The following is a 19755-nucleotide window of genomic DNA, read 5'->3' as shown; positions in this document are numbered from 1 at the left end:
TGTAATGCAATGGTGTTATTTTATATGATTTGAGATTTGATAAATGTCATGCAATGATTCTATTAAATGAATGAATGATTTGATGCTTTATATGAATGATGCCTTGGTATGCAATGACTACATGAGATGAACTAACTTATCATGCAGGATGAATGAATTGATTATTTTTGTTATTGTCCAATGTACTCAATCACGTAATATGAGAGATAACACCATGTTAGCTTTGGCCTTGGAAAAGATGAGCATTGTGATCCCATGCAGAATGAAATGCAAATCTATCTTAAAATGCAATGCAATGCAATGATCAGATCGGTCATGGAGTCATTGCTTTGTTTCATCATTGAGCCTTTAAAATATGGGAAGTGAGTGCAAACATCAATGGTATAATTGAACCATGATGACCTGAGCACTACTTTCCTGGATTTTAATATTGCAAGTTAGCACAAGCATCGAGGTATAATTGAACCAAGATGACCAAAGTGTTGCTTGCGTAAAACAGGTAGTATTAACCATTTCTATATGCAAGCCCAAAATGTCTTCCATGATATTCTGATGATCATTTCCTTAGACAATTTTGCACATATTAATGATTAATTTATAGACAGTAGACAAGAAAAATATCATGTTCCTTCCTCATTCCTCTAGTCAAAGACATCCTGGAGTTACTCATAAATCATGATAGCGAAAATCCAAATAAAATTGTTGAACCATTATTGCCAAAGTGTTAAGATCATGAGTCAAGATATATCATCCATTGATATGTGTTTTGTCATGTTTAGATTGGTATGTGATAGTTAATGGTTGATAATGTGATCTTATGTTCAATGTTGGATGTGTCTTAGTTTTTCGCTTGACAAGTGCTGCCTGACTGTTGTTCTACCTGCTTTGATTAAGCTCAAAATGATCAAAACTTTTTTCCCCCAGCCAGGTTTAGGATTTTCCCCCCAGCCTAGAAACAAGCCTTATTATGATATAGTCAATGATCCAAACCATGATGAGAAATCACCTGGGATGTCTGCGTATGTACAAAGGCTTTATGATGAGTATGAACAACGTTGATGGAAAAGAATGCAAGTGGAAGAAAGTGTGAACTAATAGATGGCAGAGCTAGCTGATAGATAGTGCCTGTTTGCTAGGTTTTCACCATCTGTTTTTATTGCACTTTCGTCATATTTGATTTTTTTTTGTTTTTGCTTTTTTACTGTTTTTTGGATTTTTTTGCTTTTTCACTGTTTTTGGATTTTTCTGCTTTTTCATTGTTTTTGGATTTTTCAGACATAAAACTTCTTCAGATGCATGCTATTGATGGGTTCCTCAAGCTGATCTCTATCGTGTTAATAGCTGATATGCCCCTGACCCAAATATTGTTGTGACCACAAATGGACCTAACCTGTTGGGTTCAAATTTTCCTTTCTTTTCTCGATCTGACTGATTTTGTGGATTTTCCTTTAGTACTAATTCTCCAATTTGAAAGATTCATGGTCTGACCTTGTGATTATAACTTCGACACATTCTTTGCTGATATACCTTTAAATGGTCAAAGGCATTTTGTCTTCATTCCTGGATCAGTTCTAACTCTTGTAGTCTAGACACTCTTTGTTCTTCATCTGGGATGAGACCTTTTAGTGATACACATAGAGAGGGAATCTCTACTTCAATAGGCAATATGGCTTTTGATTCGTATACAAGAGAGAAAGGTGTGGCACCTGTTGGTGTGTGGATACTGGTGCGATAGGCCTAGAGAGCAGGGTTTAGTTGAATATGCCAATCTTTCCCAACATCGTTCACTGTCTTTTTGAGGATTTTCAGAATAGTTTTGTTAGATGCTTCTGCCTGCCCATTCCCTTGTGGATAATAGGGTGTGGAGAATCTGTGTTGGATCTTAAACTTCTCACATAGCTCTTGTACATCCTGATTCTTGAATGGTCGCCCATTATCAATGATAATGGTCATTGGTATTCTATAGCGATAGATGATGTAATTCAAGATGAATGCAGCAATTTGTTTTCTTGTGATATTTGTGAGAGGTACTGCCTTGATCCATTTTGTAAAATATTCTGTAGCTACAAGGATGAATTAGCTACAAGGATGAATTTGTGACCATTTGATGAAGAAGGATTTATTTTTCCTACTAGATCAAGATCCCATTAATAGAAAGGCCAAGATGTTGCCAAAGCATGAAGTTCTTGTGTTGGTGCATGGATCAAGTTTCCATGGATCTGACATTGTTTGCACATTCTGGCTACCTAAAAAGACTCTCGTTCCATAGTCAGCCAATAATAGCACAAGCGTATGAGTTTTTTTGAAAGGGTAAGACCACTTGAATGAGTGCCACAAATGCCATTATGGACTTCCTTTAAGGCCTTCTCAGATTCTTCTTGTTTGAGATATCTTAAAAGAGTACCATCTAGACCTCGTTTAAATAGGGTATCTGCAACAAGAGTATAATGGGAGGATTGGCAAATAAAGTTTCTCTTTTGATTTTTTGATAAGTGAAGAGGTAAGATGTTATCTTTTAGGTATGTATAAGTTTGGCCATAGCGTGAGGAATCATGTCCTATAAGTTGACAAATGGTTTGGGAATCAAGACAATTATGAGACAGGTAAAACAACTCTTCAACCAAAAATTCATAATGCTCTTGATTTTCCTATGTTTGTAATAGAGAAGCAAGTGTTGCCATGGCATCTACTGCTTTGTTATCATTTCTTGGAATTTGTTCAAAAGTGATTTCAACAAAATATTTCTTGAAGTCATCCACCATCTTTTTGTAAGACATGAGTTTGTCGTCTTTTGTTTGATAGTCATCATTGATTTGATTGATGACGAGCTGAGAGTCTCCAAAGACCTCAAGTTATGTAATGTTCCATTCTATAGCCATTTTGATTCCTATAACCAAAGCTTCATACTCTGCAGTGTTGTTGGTGCATGGAAAGCTTAATTTGTATGCTTTCGGGATGGCATGACCTTGTGGTGTGATAAATAAAATTCCGGCTCCTGATCCGTGCTACATATATGAACCATCAAAGTATAGTTGCCATGGTTTTGTTGTGACTGTTAGGATATCAGCGTCAGGAAACTCAAACTGTAGAGGATGATCATCTTGAAGTGGTGCCTCTGCTAGTTGGTCTGTGAAGACTTGGCCCTTGATAGCTTTTCTATCTACATACTCAATATCAAACTCACTTAGGATCATGATCCATTTTGCTAGTCGTCCTGTCAATGTTGCCTTGTTGAGCAAATATTTCAATGGATCAATTTTAGCTATCAACTTGATGGAGTGAGACAATAGATAGTGTCTTAATTTTTGAGAAGCAAAAACTACTGCCAAGCATGCTTTTTTTGTTGGGGAATAGTTGAGTTTGTATCCCACTAGTGTTCTGCTGATGTAGTAGATGGCTGCTCTTTTCCTTCATTATCCTGTTGTGTAAGCAAAACTCCTAATGATACTTCAGTGGTCGATACATAGAGCAATAATGGCTTGTCTAGAATTGGTGACATTAGAACGGGTGGTTGCATGAGATATGCCTTGATCTTGTTGAATGCATCCTCACATTGATGGTCCCATTTGAAATGAACATTTTTATGTAATAGATGGGTGAATGGTTGACATTTATCTGCTAGTTGAGCCACAAATCTTCTGATTGACTACAATCTTCCTTGTAGTGATTTGAGTTGACTTATATTCTTGGGAGATGCCATTTCCATGATTTCTTTGACCTTAGCTGGATCTACTTCGATACCTCTAGCTGAAACAATGTATCCCAATAGCTTTCCTGAAGTGACACCAAAGGCACATTTCTTAGGATTTAGTCATAGCTTGTACTGTTCTAACTGATCAAAGATCTTTTCCAGTATTTCAATATGTTCTTCTCTGTTGCATGATTTTGCCAAGATGTCATCCACATAGTCTTCCATGAATGTATGCATCATGTCATGGAATATCGTTGTCATAGCTCTCTGATATGTGGCACCTGTGTTCTTTAATCCAAAAGGCATGACGTTCCAATAGAAAGTACCCCACGGACATGTGAAAGTTGTCTTTTCTTGGTCTTCAGGTGCTATTTTAATTTGATTGTATCTGAAGAAACCATCCATTAGAGAAAACATGGAGTGTCCAACTGTTAAATCTACAATGATGTCAATGTTAGGCAAAGGAAAGTCATCCTTTGGACATGCATTATTAATATCTCTGAAGTCTATGCATACTCTGATACTTTTATCTAGCTTTGAAATAGGAACAATGTTTGATACCCATTGAGGATATGCTATAGGTCTGATGAATCCGACATCAAATAATTTTTTTAGTTTTGCTTTAACCAAGAGAACAATATGTGGATGCATCTTTCTTAATTTTTGTTTGACGGGTTTGGCTCCTAGATTGACATTCAAGTGATGCATAATAAGCTCTGGATCCAACCCTGGCATGTCTGCATATGACCAGGTGAAATTGATTTGTTTTCGTGTAAAGAATTCCATATATTCTTTCCTTTCCTTTTCCTGTCAGAGAAGTTGCTGGATGTAGGATCTTGGGTTGCTCTGATGTCTCAATGTTAACTGCTTCTGTTGGTTCAATCAAAATTGATGACCTTTCTTGATAGTACTCAGGTAAAGTGTCAAATCTCCCATCTTCCGGTGCCTCGAGGAGGTTTTCACCATTAGATATGTCCTTTCTTTTTACTTTTTCCTTATCTAATGTTGCCAGGAAATGGTTTTCAACATTAGACCTAATATTGTTTTCTTTATTTTCGCTTTTGCGACTAGGAGATTTGGCACCCACTTGACTGGAAGATGCGTTGCTGAAATTCCTGGTTGAAGTTGTTGTAGGTTCGATTGCATTAAGATATATGGATATGGCATAGTCATTTGGAAAGGTATCAATGGCAGTATGTCCTTCATTTTCCCATTCAATAAGTTTGGGGTGGAGTAGAGGTAAAGGATCATCTGGTTGAGATGTTTTGAGAGTATTTAGGGTCATGATTGAGTTATCAAAGTTTTTGATATGTATGTCAATGTCTAGAATGGTACCCTCATCAGAATGACCTCACCCAGGAAGTTCTTGATCATCCTCAATTAATTCCAAGTCAGCCGAATGTGATTCTAATTCAAGTGAACTAGTTCCTAACATTTGTCCTTCATACGTGTGAACTACATCGACTCCTACATCTTCTTTAAAGCAATTTTCTTTAGTTGATTCTTCAGAATGATAGGAATCCCATTCCCATTTGTGAGAATCTGTCTCACTTGCAGCTTGCAATCTACAAATTTGTTCATATAGCTTTTGATGTGTTTCTTTTGTTTGTCTTGCTATATCTTTCCTTCTCTCATATTCAACTTCTTCTAGACTGAGATTGAGTTCTGTCAATTTTACTATCAGTTGTCCTTGATTAGTACTAGGTTCATGCTTGTTTTGATTGAGAGTTAATGCTGCTTGGGAGGTATTATTGGTTTATTTCTCTTGTTGATTTGAGGATTGTTTCTTTTGCCATTTCATGTTTGGTTGTGATCGTTGCTTTGCAGATGCTTCTTCCCTTTCAATTGCAAGTTGTTCTTGTCTGTTTTCATATTCTTCTTTTTGTTGGTTAGAAGATATGTCTTTTGGTAGAGTAACTTGTCCATACCCTAAGCTTGCTTTGTCTGTAGCTTGCTGATTATGAGGTTGGATAGGTTCTGAGATACCTTCTTTTCTTTTTCATATAGGACCTGTTCCAGTGTATCCCATCTTTTGAAGAATGTTGAATCCTTTTCCATATTTTTTTGTAGGTATTCTGACATTGTTGACCTTTTGTTGAATTTCTTCATCTTTGTATAGCCACTGTAGCACATATTTGTCTTTTGTCTCCTCTGACAAGGTTCCAGCACTAATGAATGCTCCATCAAATATCGGAAGATGTTTCACAATTGGTTGTTGTTTAGAGTTTGATGGTTTTCCAAAGGATTTAGGAGAGAGTGATAATTGTGATATTGAGTATTCTCCATTTCCTCGATCTCTTAACTGCATTTGTTTTTCCATACTTGATAAAATAGAGGCAAAGGATTGTTCTTTGGATTGTGTGTTCGAAGATGATGCCTCCCTGTTATGAGGAACAATGACTTCTTGAGCCATTTTTAGATTACTGCAATACTGGAATGGATTTGAATCTGCAGATATTGTGATTTCTTGTCCATCATAGGGAAATGTGACACACTGATGATAGGTTGATGGGACAGCTTGCAATTCATGTATCCATGGTCTCCCTAGGAGTATATTATATGATAAGTCCAAGTCCAGAACTTGGCATGCTGTGTTTTTCTGTAAAGGTCCTACTCTGATGGGTAGTATCACAATTCCCTTGGAGGAACGTTCTTCTTCATCATAGGCTTTTATGGTGATCTTTTTATGGGGATCAACTACATCTTCTGAATATCCTAAGGCACGAAAAAGACTCAATGAACAAATATTTAGGCCAGCTCCACCATCTATTAGAACACGTTTAATTCGCATTTTGTGAACGAGGACTTCAATATGCAAAGGAGCGTTGTGGGGTTGTTGCAAGGACATGTCATCTTTTCAGTAAATGATAAACAGTGAGGAGTTGTGAGGTGTCCCACCATGGTTTGGAATTTTTCAATATCAAGATCTTTGGACACTGTGGTATCTACTAATGCTCATTCAAGAATCTCTTTGTGTGCAGGTGACAGTTTTAAAAGTTCTAAGATGGATATTTGTGCGGGTGTTTTCTGTAATTGATCCACTAGGTTGTATTGTTTGGTAGTGGATGACGTGTTTGTTGTAGGAGCCGGCAAAACCACTTTGGCTTTACTTCGTGTGATAACATGAGCAGGTTCGTGATGTTGTTGCTCTTTAACCATGATTACATTTAGCACATTGTCATATGCATGAGCATAGTTTACCTTTGCTTTACCTTTACCATTCTGCCCTATTAATGATTCACCCTTCTCATAATTAGGAAGTGGAGTTTTGAAATTTGTGTGAGATTCGTTTGTTGTATGTCCATCCATAGTTATTATTCCATTATCAATCAAATCTTGGATGACATGTTTTAATCATTGACAAGCATCTGTTTGGTGTCCTTTATTTCGATGGAAATCACAGTAATGGTTGTCATTCCACCAAGAAGGTTTTACCTTGGGTTCAAAGTTTCTTTCTTCTAGTAATGTAATCAATTTGTTTGTGATGAGTGCTTTTAATGCAGACCCGAGGGGTTCACCAATGTTTGTAAATTGTCTTTGAAAGAAATTTTTGATAGTTGCTTTTTGGTGATTGTTGTTTTGTTGAGCTGCTGCTGAGTGATTGGATAAGTTGAAAACCAGTTGCTTTGGTTTTACATTGTTGTTTTCCACTATCCCGTCATTGATGACATTATGATTTCTATTCCAAAATTTTGGTTTATCATTGTGATTATTGTTGTTAGTGTTGTTAGGAGGGTGAACTCCTTCTTTGAATATTTTCAACTCACCTTTCTTTATCATGGCTTCTTCCATTATGATTCCATTATCAATCATTTTTGCAAAACTTTGATTTCCTTGCATTTTCAAGTAATAACTCATTTGATCATTTAAGTTGTCTATGAAAATGTCCATTTTTTCATACTTCGACACTGTATGAGGATACCTCGAAGCTAACCACCTCCATCGTTGTAAGAATGTCATGAAGGGTTCTCTGCTTTTTTGTTTTGTGTTCAATAGGTCTACCATGGTTATTTCGTGTTGAATGTTATAAGTGTATTGGGATACAAACTTGTCCACCAACTCTGAAAAAGATCTGATTCCTGGTGGAAGTTTTGAGAACCATTCCATGGCTAATCCAGTTAAACTTTTTGGAAATAGTCTCATTAAGTATGTATCTTCATGTGTAAACTCCATGCTCATTGTGCAAAATTCTCTTATGTGATCTTGAGGGTCAGTGCTTCAGTCATATTTTTCATACCTCAGAGTCTCAAAACCTATAGGAAAAGGTATCATGTTGAGGTTTCTGTCAAATGGATAAGGACATATTTCTTGAAGCGAGTATCGCCTAACATTTCCTCTTTGCATATCTTGGATTTGTGTTTGCAATATTTGTAGTTGTTGTGTGAGATTCATGATAGTATTATCAACATGATTTGTTCTTGTATGACCATGATTTTGCATTCTAGAAATCTATTGATCTCTTCTTGTATCATCTCTATCCCTTCTTGTATCTTCATTGGATTGAGCGTAATTTAGAATTTCTACTTCCTCCCTTGTGGGAATGTGTGTTTCCTCATTGTTTCTGGTGTTGCTAGGAATTGACGTGTTATTCATTTTGAGACCAAAGGTGTCCTCATATTGTTCATCATTAGGAGGAGGACCACTTTTCTTTTGTTTCAATTTGTTTACATCAAAATCTTGGGGGAGTGTAGCACCAGATTTGGCTAACATTAGGAAATATTTTTCTTTTTCTGCCTCCAATAATTTCTTCATAAATTTGTCAAATTGAGGATCTTTCTTGACATCTCTGATATTTTGTTCTATTATTTCCTCTTTAACTTGTATTTCATTTTCAACTTGTATTTCATCTTCATGTTCCATGGTTATATAGTCTTTAGTTATCTCAAACGTTTCTATTTCTGTTTCCGTAATTTTTCGTCTCTGAGCCCTAGTTAGAATGGGCATACATGTGTTTTGAATGTTTTTCGGGGTTTAAATCTTGAGTAATGTGTCATTATAAGTGATCAATTGTTGAGGTGAAAGTTGTAGATGTATAGACACAAAATGATCTTTTCATGTATTTTCTTATTTACAAGTTTTTCGATCTTAGGTTTTGGAGTGCAAATTTTGTGATTTTTGATATGACCAAGTTCAAATAGGAATGATATATCTTATGATAAAGAATGAGGTTATTATGATCAAGTGTTGTAGTTTCATTATTAAAGGATGATATATCCTGATGAGAAACTATGTTTGAACAATCAGTTTATCAAAGACAATGTGTTGTTGCACTTTAAAGTGTTTGATCTTTAACTTGTTTGAGGTGAATACTTGAGACTTTTTGTGTGTCTTGTTCTTGAATCTATTTTTGACAGAAGATAACTTGATTAAATGACCCAACAAGATGACCTATTCTCTATGTTTGACTGTTTGAGAAATGGGTTGTTTTTGTTTTCTAATTTTGATGTATTTTACCAAAAATGCTGACAAAATGACTAGGAACTCTACTGTTTAGACCAGAAACACTGCTGTTTAGACCAAAAAGACCAAAAAATCTGACAGACTTACCAAAAATGCTACTATACTGACCAAAAATGCTGACATACAGACCAGAAATGTTGACTGACAAACTAGGAACTCTGTTCTTCTATACAGTGACTCTAAAGTTCAAATAATGATATGTAGGTTTAGCAAATTGAGTGTTTGAACTTAGGAGATTTCAATTTTGACCCAACTCTTTAATATGTTCAACCTTTGAGAGTTAATATTGAAATATGAGAAATTTAACATTAACACCAAGAGAGCTGACCTTTGGATTGAAAATGCGACTTTTTGGACTGAGGGTGCGATCATTTGGACTGGAAGAGCTAATGTTTGAACTGTAAACGCTAATGTTTGGACTGAAAGAGCAACTGTTTGGACTAAAAAACGCTAATGTTTGAATTGTTAATGCGACTATTTGAACTGTAGGTGAGACCGTTTGGACTGTATGTGCGACTGTTTGGACTGTAGATGCGACTGTTTGGACTGAAAGAGCTAATCTGCTACAAAACTTGTGAATTTGACAGTTTGAAGTTTGATTTTTCAATGTTTGTTGTATTTTAATGGATGATATCTTGACTTGACTTACAAACATAGAAATAGATTATATTTTTGTTTCAAAGGTTTTTAATTGTTAAAAACACATCAATCAGTCTATCCTAAGGAGATTGGCTGAGAATGAAAACCTTTGCTTGCTGACTTAGGTACACACCCAATAGCTAATCAGAATACGGCCACTAAGTCTCACACAATGGATTCTCAATGCCATATTATCTGACTCCAAACGCTAATCGGGGCATGATATGGCAAGTGTCTTGGGAGAGTTACTATCTCTCTTGCACAAAGATTATCACCCTTTCGGAGGTGAATCGGGTAGCTTCTATTTTTAAAGTTCTTAGTCAGGAATTCTGTTTGAAATTACCCCTTGAAGTTACGCAAGCATGATTGAGGCCTATAGCCCAACAAGGTACCGAAACAAGCTGAAGTCATGTAAATGTGATTGAGACCGTGAGACCCTACAAAACGCCCGATATGAGAGATCTCAAAGAGAAAACTCAAATAATCCCATTCTCTAAGACTTTTATCATCAGAGACCTATTTATTATAGTGAGTTGGAATGCTCAGGTCCAGGTGTACTCACTTGGGTCATTCTCACAGGGTGATTACTTTTTCCCACTATGACAGACCCTCTAAAGATACGCAATTGAATGCAAAGGATGAGTCTAGCTTTCTGATCACCTAAGAAAGGTGAGAGCATACTTGCCTATCATCAAGACACGTAAGACATGTTTGTTCATTTCCATTGTAATTAGTCTATGTGCCTAATTTAACAAATATAAGTGCAAAATCCTACAGTTGCAAACAAAGTTAGTAGTTTATATTGCATTCTTTGGTGGCGAAATAGTTTATGATTCCGATCTTTCACAGCGAAATAAGTACCTGCAAAACCAACAATCTACCAATTAGGTTCAAAAAAATGACAGTCCAAAAGCAGAAATGAGGAATGCAACATACAATATTTGCAAAATTAAAAAAAAACTGAAAATGCCATCAAATTGACCAAGAACGCCATCATATGTGCCAAGAATGCTGCTCTGCACACCAGAAACGCTATTCTGCACACCAAAACTGTTGTTCTGAAAACCAGAAACGCAGTTAAATAGACTAAAAATGCTGATAAATTTGCCAAAAATGCCACCATACATACCAAAAATGCCAAACTACAGACTAAAAGCACTAAAGTATAGAAAAACTTAAAAACAGAGTTGAGGAATCTCCCATAAATGTCATTTGAGGTGCTGGAACGCCACAAAAGATGCCAAAAATGTGATTCGGGAGCCCAAAAGAGCTAATCAACCTGTCAATGAAATTTCCTGCAAGCAAACTTGTTAAAGATCAATGGGGCTAGGCCCCATAGTGGGCGCCAATTAATGTGATGCTAAAAATGTGGTTAGTATAAGAGGCATACACATATAATGAGACAATATAATATAATTGAAAAGCTTAATTGAACAACTAAATCAAAGATGTAAACTATAAGCCTTCCTTGAGATGTCCCATTTTCCTCTACTCTTGAGGACCTTGAAGGTGTTGGATTGATGGGCTCTCAGCGGAGCAATGACCTCCAAAGTGACAACTCAAGAGTTGAGTAGCTAATTGATCATGATTGACTATGGAGATGATATGAAATGCATGATTTAAGAACCTAGATGAACATGCTATGATAAATCCAAAATGAGGGGTATTTATAACAATATGCCTATAATAACAATGCATAAAATGATATGAGATCGGGTCCTTATTGCTCCAAAATGAGGGGTATTTATAGGATTTCCAAGGCCAAAGCTGAGGTGGCAGGAATCGACGGTCCAGATTTGATCTGAAGATATCAAAGGCCAAGATTGAGGAAGTTGGAGAAGAGGTTGGAGGAAGGGACACTTGTCATCTCTGTGGTGACAAGTGTCAAAGAGCCTTGCTCATGAGAGGGAAAGTGTCCAAGGGAGGAGACATGTGGCAAAAGTGCCATGTGTCTCAAGGAGAGAATATCCACACCATGGGAGGTTAGGATAAGGAGGTTAGAATGTGCAAGATAGGATAGGGTTAGTTAGACCCAAGATTAGATTGAATGGGTTAAGTTAGGGGATGGCTAGGTTGGGTGGTTAAAGTTAGGAGCCATGTGCTCATTTGAATTTAGAAATTCAAATAATTGGAAAATGGCAATTAATCTCAACTAACTTGAGTTTGTTAATCTTAATTAGGGATTACAAGAATTGATTAGTATGGGGAGACATTAATTAATTTAGAATTAATTAATCAAAGGGGGATATGAGATGAACTATATAAATAAATCATTTAGATTTATTTACTAGTAGATGAATAGAGAAATTAATTAAATTGCTTGTGAATTCAATTAATTGGGAAGGGGAATTAATCAAATAACTGCATATTTAATTAACTATCTTCAGACCATTTTTAAGTGTATACAGAAACAGTATGAGAAACCTTTGTAGGTTGAGATGCAAACCCAGGCTGATCCACTAGAGGAAAATGCAAACAAAATGGATACATCTGATGGAAGCAAAGAGGTAATAAAGATGATTGGTTAGACATCCGACACATCTACAGGTGAATTCAGACCTACCAATGTTAAATAGGTACTTTTGGATTCAATCAAAAAGATAACGGATTGTAATGCATTGGCCTACAAGGTAATTGACAACACTTTACCTATTCTTAAGTTGATTGCACCAAATTGTAACATAGATCATATTAAGGATTCTTTAGGTAAATTGGACACATTGTCCAAATTTATTGTTGATAATGTAATAACTATTGATAAGGTGAATGTGGACACAATCAAGGAGAGCTGAAAAAGAGAAAAACAAATTCTTTGAAGACGCTATAAAGAATTGTACAAGACACTTGAACACATTATTACCGGTACTTAATTCTACAATTTTGGAGTACAAGGAGCTATATAGGGAAACATGCAAACCTCACCTTTTGACAGAGGACATAGATAAGGAGATCAACAAAACACAAAAAGAAATCGATGACATAGCTGATAATATAATTGGCTCATCCGGACATATATCAATTTTTGAGCAGGAAATGATAGTTTTTGAGGAGAAGATACAAAAACTTGAGAAAGAGAAGGCAAGGATAAGGTCAAATGCCCAGGAACTTAAAAATAAACTTGGTCCTAAGTTGGAAAATATTATCTCTCAAGGAATTGAAATCTCTAAGCCATTAGTTCAAGGAGAGTGATCACTAGAAAAACACATGCATTATCTCACCGACACGATCCAATAGACTGAGGCAAATTTGAATGATAGTAAAAGGTTTATGCAGAGTCTAAATTTAGTTTTGGCAGATATCTTTCAGATTGTAACCAACTGGTTATAGAGTTTGAGGTGAAATTTTTGCACTCGTTTGATTATTTTTGACAAACCTTTGTCATTGATGTCAAAGGGGGAGTAGTGGAAATAAAAATGCTTATACAAAGGAGATCACTTGCTCAGGGGGAGCACATCTTTTTGGAAACTTTTTGGACTTCAGTTTTTGGGAACAGTTTTTGGATTTTTCTCATGAGTGTTGCCATCAATGCCAAAGGGGGAGATTGTTGTCATTCTACACTCTTATGAGAATAGTTGATGTTTACATTTATGGCAACCAACTAGTAGATACTAGCACCGGCAATAGATTTCTACATACACCGATAGGGACTTCACCAGCATCAGCAACAATGCATACCGACACTCAAGCCAACATGGAATAAACTTTTGTTTATTGTTTTGTAATGTAATTATCTTTTGTAAAAGGTGACATTGCATATTGTAAAAGACTCATATATATATTTGATCTTATAGGTCATTTTTTTAAGGAAGATAGATGAGAAGTATAAGGCAATTTTGTATCAGGTGATATAGTTGATAGCAAAGGTTTTGGTTATTGACTGAGCTTAAACCGATACTAAACCTGGCATGAGAGATGTTGTTTTGATGCAGTACATTGTATTGGATTTTTATAATCCATTTTTGTACTCAGTGTGACTCTTTATTGAGCAGTGAGCTCTAGGCTGTTGGCCTCCCTGCATGTGCAAGCCCCTCATTGTAAGTAGTATTTATTCATTGGCCAGTGAGTAAATATTGTGGGTCACAAATCCCACCGAGGTTTTTCCCACACTAGGTTTCCTCATTAAATATCTTGTGTTATGGTGTGTTTTCTATGTTGTCTATGTTATTCTTATTTGCTTCATTAATTCTTATTTACCAGTACACTATTTTGGGATGCAAAGTTTTAAATAAGTATAAATATTATGTAAACTAGTTACACACTGATTCACCCCCCCCGCCTCTTAGTGTCTTTGGTATTGTCATTGATTCTAACAACTTCCATCATGAATCTTTAATGATATAGAAAATGCATGAGAGATTTTGCATTTGAAAACACAAGGTCACTGTAGTTGTATCTCACATAAAGGTTTCCTTTTCTTAATGAAGGAAAAAGATGAAAGGAAATCATTGAAAACCTTGGAAACAACCCTAAAATCCAACATGAAATTTTAACTTTGAACTCCCACTTCCCTCCAAACATAAATTTGACCTTGACTTCAACATGGGGAAGTGATTTTTTTGAAAAAATTTAGAACCTTTTGCATGTTAATAATAAACAAAAGATAAAATTTATCTCTTATTTATGGTAACAATGTGATAATAGGTATTCAAAAGTGATTCTTTCCTTTTATCGTTTCAAACCTATCAAAACTCAACAATAAGACAAAATACCTATGTAAAGCCATTTTTTGACTTTAAGTTAAATAATAGGCAATAGGCTATTTATATCCCTTATTATTGTAGCTATACCTCTATTTTGGTAGAGATTTTTGTATTTTATCCTTGTAACATGTTGATACCTCTTCATCTTTTTGCCTGTGTTCATTATTTTCATACCCTCTATTTTTCTTCTATTGTTATTTCTTTTGAAGTCTCTATTTTGCCCTTGTTAATCTATGTATGGATAGTGGCCTTTACTAATTTTCTTGAAATCTGTGTATGACTAGATTTTACCTTTGATGAGTGGATTGGTAAATATGCCATGAGGACTATCATTTATACTTGATGATTGTAATGGGGTTTGCACCTTTCTATACTATTTGTTTCATGAATGTTGTCCCATAGTGCTTTATGACATTACCTCTATCTCTATGATGATGCACTTTCAACTGCCCTTACCTCTACAAAACTTGAATATCCTCACAAAGATGGGTTCAAGCCTTAAACCTTCAAACTGTACCTTAAAACCTTGTGTGTTATGTGTGTTTTTGATAGTGACTTCTTGTATATTCTTTTCACTACTCTATCATGAAGACTGTCTTAGTCTTATTTTTCAGTATTCACATATCCTTATTCATGATGGATTGAGGACTGCTTTTTTTGCTGCTCATGGTTGCCTTACTATTTTGTGATAGTCTTAAATGACTTTCTACTTTCATGGGAGTATCCTATCTATGCTTTAGTGTCCATGGTCTTAAATGTGGTCATGTGGATTGATATCTTACAACATCTTATGACTTTTGAATAGACTCCCTTTACATTCTTAATATAAGTCTTTGGTAATAGAGATGACCTAAGAATTAGATCATGGCTGTGCACCAATATTCTACCTTGGGGTGTCATTTATTTTTTATAACATTATATTCTCCATTATTATTCTCTGACTCATGTCTCTCTTCTCATATAGTGCCTATCTCTATCTATAAAAATGACCATCTTTGCAACCATCATCTCTAGGCTGTAGTCCTCTACATTTACCTCAAGAATCATTGACTAATGGCTCTATTTTTAGAAGGGAATCGAGAGTTTTAATTCCTTAACTTGTCTTAACCTTTGCTACTACGGATTTACTAAGACCTTGGACTTGTTGTCTCCAAACATAGACCTAGATATTGAATCGTTTAGGACCCAACAACTCACTACTTTCTACACCATTGAATATGGTTGCCCCTTTCATGTTATCATCAAAGGGATCATTTCAGTCTTGAAGCTTTTATCTACAATATGTGCAGGTACAAACTCTTTCTCTTCTCTTTTATTTGATCACTACCATTATTCTAAGGCAAAACCCTTCTATGTCTAAGACAACCTATTCAAACACCAAGATTCTTGACTTAATATGGCAATTTCTATGTAAACTCTATGACTCCTTATGTTGCTCTAAGTTGTCTTTTCTATTCCTATGCTTTTTTCTATTCTTTGGTGTTCACTGTGCTTTGATATTTGATCTCACTGCATATCCTCATCTTTATTTATTTGATTGCTCTCTTAACCATCTTGATAGCCTTTTATGGTCTGTCTTTTGTATTTTGCTTGACTGATATCACATGAAGGCTACAACTTGCTATCTTGGCTATCATTCCACCCTCATGACATCAAAAATCCTTCATGTCTATTAACCTTTGATAGGCTATACTAAGATACATATTTTTTCTTAGATCAATATCAATGATTTATTGCTATTGTTTTGAATGCATTTGTTTTTGCTTTAAATATGTTGCTTTCTTCAATGTTGTCACTCTATTTTTACTGCACAAGCTCTCATGATTTTATTTGAGAATCTTCCAACCCTAATGACCATTCTTGTACCTTTATCATGAAGTCCTCATATCTCACAAAACAAAATTGTCACTTGTTAACATTTGTCTCAGACTTTTTGATAGTGAACAATCATTAGTTCTTATGAAAACTAATGGAAAAATCTAATGGACTATCATGATACTTTTTTACTATCATTTTGTCTTTATGACTCCACTACATGATATTTTGATTCTATTGTGAGTAATTGTAACCTTCTAGGCATTTGTAGCTGCAATTCCATCGAATCTATCATATTTTACTTTACTTTTGATGGCCTACCTAGGGTTTAAATACTCCATTATGTAACTATCATGGGGCATCTACCACATTCTTGATCATAAACAATATATTATGCACTACCCTCATACTGTTATTATAATCCTTGTCAAAAATATCCTTTTTTTTTGTAACATGTAACTATAGGCTATAATGGTGGCCAAATAGTAAGTAAGAGGCAAGTTGAGCAACTACATGTGTAAGAGAAGTGTTGCATGGAGTTTTTCAGCTCGATGCTATTTTGTTTGCATGCCATGACTTGAGGAAGGACAAAACCTTTGTTATGATAGTAGGTCATTACTCTATATCCTCATTGCATGCTTACAATCTTAATTCTATACCTAAATGTTGATTTTATGGTAGTTCTCATTAACCATGGGCAAACATCAGATTTTTTGCCTTCCCAACCATAGATGATAAGCTCTTATTGTCACCCCTGAGAACACTACATGTCCTTCATGTTATTAAATTCATATATATTGATGCAATCATGACCTTGCATATATATGAATCGATACCTCCTAATAGACCTCAAGTCGGCCATATACTTTTGGCACCAAGGATAGGGTCAGACCTATATATTACAAGTTACATATGAGTCTCCCTTAGTTGTGAGTTACAGTTAACTTAATTATAAGTTACACACAATTGGTTCACTCAAATAGGGCCTGCCCCAAATTAGACTCAACAACTGAGATATCCAAATGCCAAGGCCGATAGGCCACTTGTCATTGTGTGCACTAGGTCAGCCCTAGAAAGGATCTGACCTAACTACACAAAAACACTAAATCATATGCAAATCTCATAAGCAAAGATCATAAATCTTGAAATGATGCATAAGAATACATAGAAATGAGGTGATTAAGTGTTTTTTAAGTTAGACTGTAAATAAAAGACTAATAGTTCAAAGTCTAAATCATTGTATAATAGAGTAGCTAGTAGTAAAGCAAGGCATTCAAGCCTTTAAAATAGTCATGGTAGAAAAGAGAGTTTATATTGTTATCATGCTTTATAAGTCTTCTCTCCAAAAACCTTATCAGGTTGGTTTCCCTAAGGGTTTGCAGCCATAAGATTATCAAAACAAAGATTGCATAATGAGACAACCATCCAAATGGTCAAAGAACAATATATGGAGTAGCCAAGATAACCCTAAGTGTTATCAAGGACTCAATGATATATACCTTAAGTACAGATTTGAGTAGCAACACTATAATGGTGATCAAGGTATAATCACAGTCAAAAAGGATTTATTGCAATGGAACCTTATCACTATCAAGTCTTAGCTTTCTATTTCACTATCCATTATGTTAGACATACTTTTTCATTTCACTATTGACAATCTGATATTGCATGAAGTTTCTGCAACATTTCTCTATAGCTTTTGTGTAAATGCTTTAACATCTTTCTATAGCACTCATGGAGTTGTTGTAGTGTCTTTTGTTTCAGGTATAGAATCATTGCAATTATTTTTAAAATTTTCCTTTTTCAATTATTTTACACACACATGCAAGTAATATTTAAGTAATGGTTGTTTTATTATGCAAACAAGGGTAATCATTACCTATGTAATACAACATGTTTTTTTTTTCTTTTTGCAGAAATGTATTGATAAACTCAAAGAAGAGGATAAAGTTAGGGCCATGGATCCATTTGATGGTGTTGTTGTGGGCATTGGACGAATTCACTCCCTATCTATTGTACATGGAGTAATCTTGAAAGGAACGGGATATAATAATATAAACATTTTAAAGGTCACAAGTAACATACCCCTTGCTTATGAAGACAAAATAGATGGAGTTGTCCATCTGAAAGAGAAAGAAGAAATTTTCACATGATGGCCACTAAAATATTTGCAAAAAATGACATAGTTGATCATGTTTATCATGTATGTGCTATTTGTTAGATATCTTGTCTCATTGCTTTATGCAGTATTTTCAAAGTGTTGTTCAGGGGTCTTAATTATCATGGTGTATTTGAAAGAGTTGGAAACTCTTAGACAACTTTGACATTTTTATTGTAGATTACCTTTATTTATCAAGATGTTCAATCAATATTTTAATTTTAACATGTTGCAACTTGTTCGTATATGTAATATTTTTATTTTCTTTTATGTTTTAGTTCAAGTTTAATATTATGTTATTTTTGCATTAAAGAATTTATGGTATTTAATAAAATATTCATATCATGGCTATATTTACTACCAATAAATGGAAACCAGTAAATAAAAATGACTAGATATACTACCAATGGACAGAAATTAGTGAATAAAAATGACTAAATATACTACCAATTGACGAAAATTAATTACAATGACTAAACAACAATCAATCACTAAATATATGACTAGATAAATGCCTACCATGAAATGAGTAGTTAACAATAATCAATGACTAAATTAATGACTAAAAATATGAATAAATTAATGACTAAATTGTTGGCATATGTGCAGAGTTTGATGACATGATAATAATGTATGTTGTCATTGATGCCAATATACTGAAGTGTAAACCAGTATGATGAAGTGTGAACCGGTATGTTGAAGTAAGTAAACCGGCAACTGAACCAGTATATGCAAAGTTTGTATCAGGGTTTCACTTGATATGACTACCGATTGGTAATCTCAGCTTCAGGGTTTCCGACTGATGCATTCCAAGTCTGTGTGATTCAACCGATGACATCCTGTGATGAGTTAGCATTGAAATGAAGATTAGATTGCGTTGCCATGTCAGCCTTGTGCTTGTGAAGAATTTCCTTGAGGATCTTGCATAAGAAGATTGATTCTATCTACCTCGGGAATGTGCAAAGTCTTAGTAAACGATGGAGAGCGCATGATGGGTTATCAGCTTCCAAAAGCAATGAAGAATAGACGATGTAGAATGTCTTGAGATTTGTTCAAGATTATTTTACCCTATGTAATGTGTTTAAACAGTCAGGATTGGAACGACTATATTGTTAACCTAGGTGCTTAAGGTTTTAGGTTTTGGCCACCGACCTAATTGTTGTCTATAAGGTTGATGATGATTTTCATTTAAAGTTTTTGGCAAATGAATGTATGTGAGGTGATTCTTGCCAGACCGGAGAAGTGAGTAGAGATCTGTAGAGTGTGATTGTGGATGTAAAGGAACTGAAGTG

This window comes from Cryptomeria japonica, chromosome 11 (genome assembly GCF_030272615.1).
Source record: "Cryptomeria japonica chromosome 11, Sugi_1.0, whole genome shotgun sequence".
In the NCBI taxonomy this organism is placed as follows: domain Eukaryota; kingdom Viridiplantae; phylum Streptophyta; class Pinopsida; order Cupressales; family Cupressaceae; genus Cryptomeria; species Cryptomeria japonica.
Note: the sequence above shows the minus strand (reverse complement) of the source record.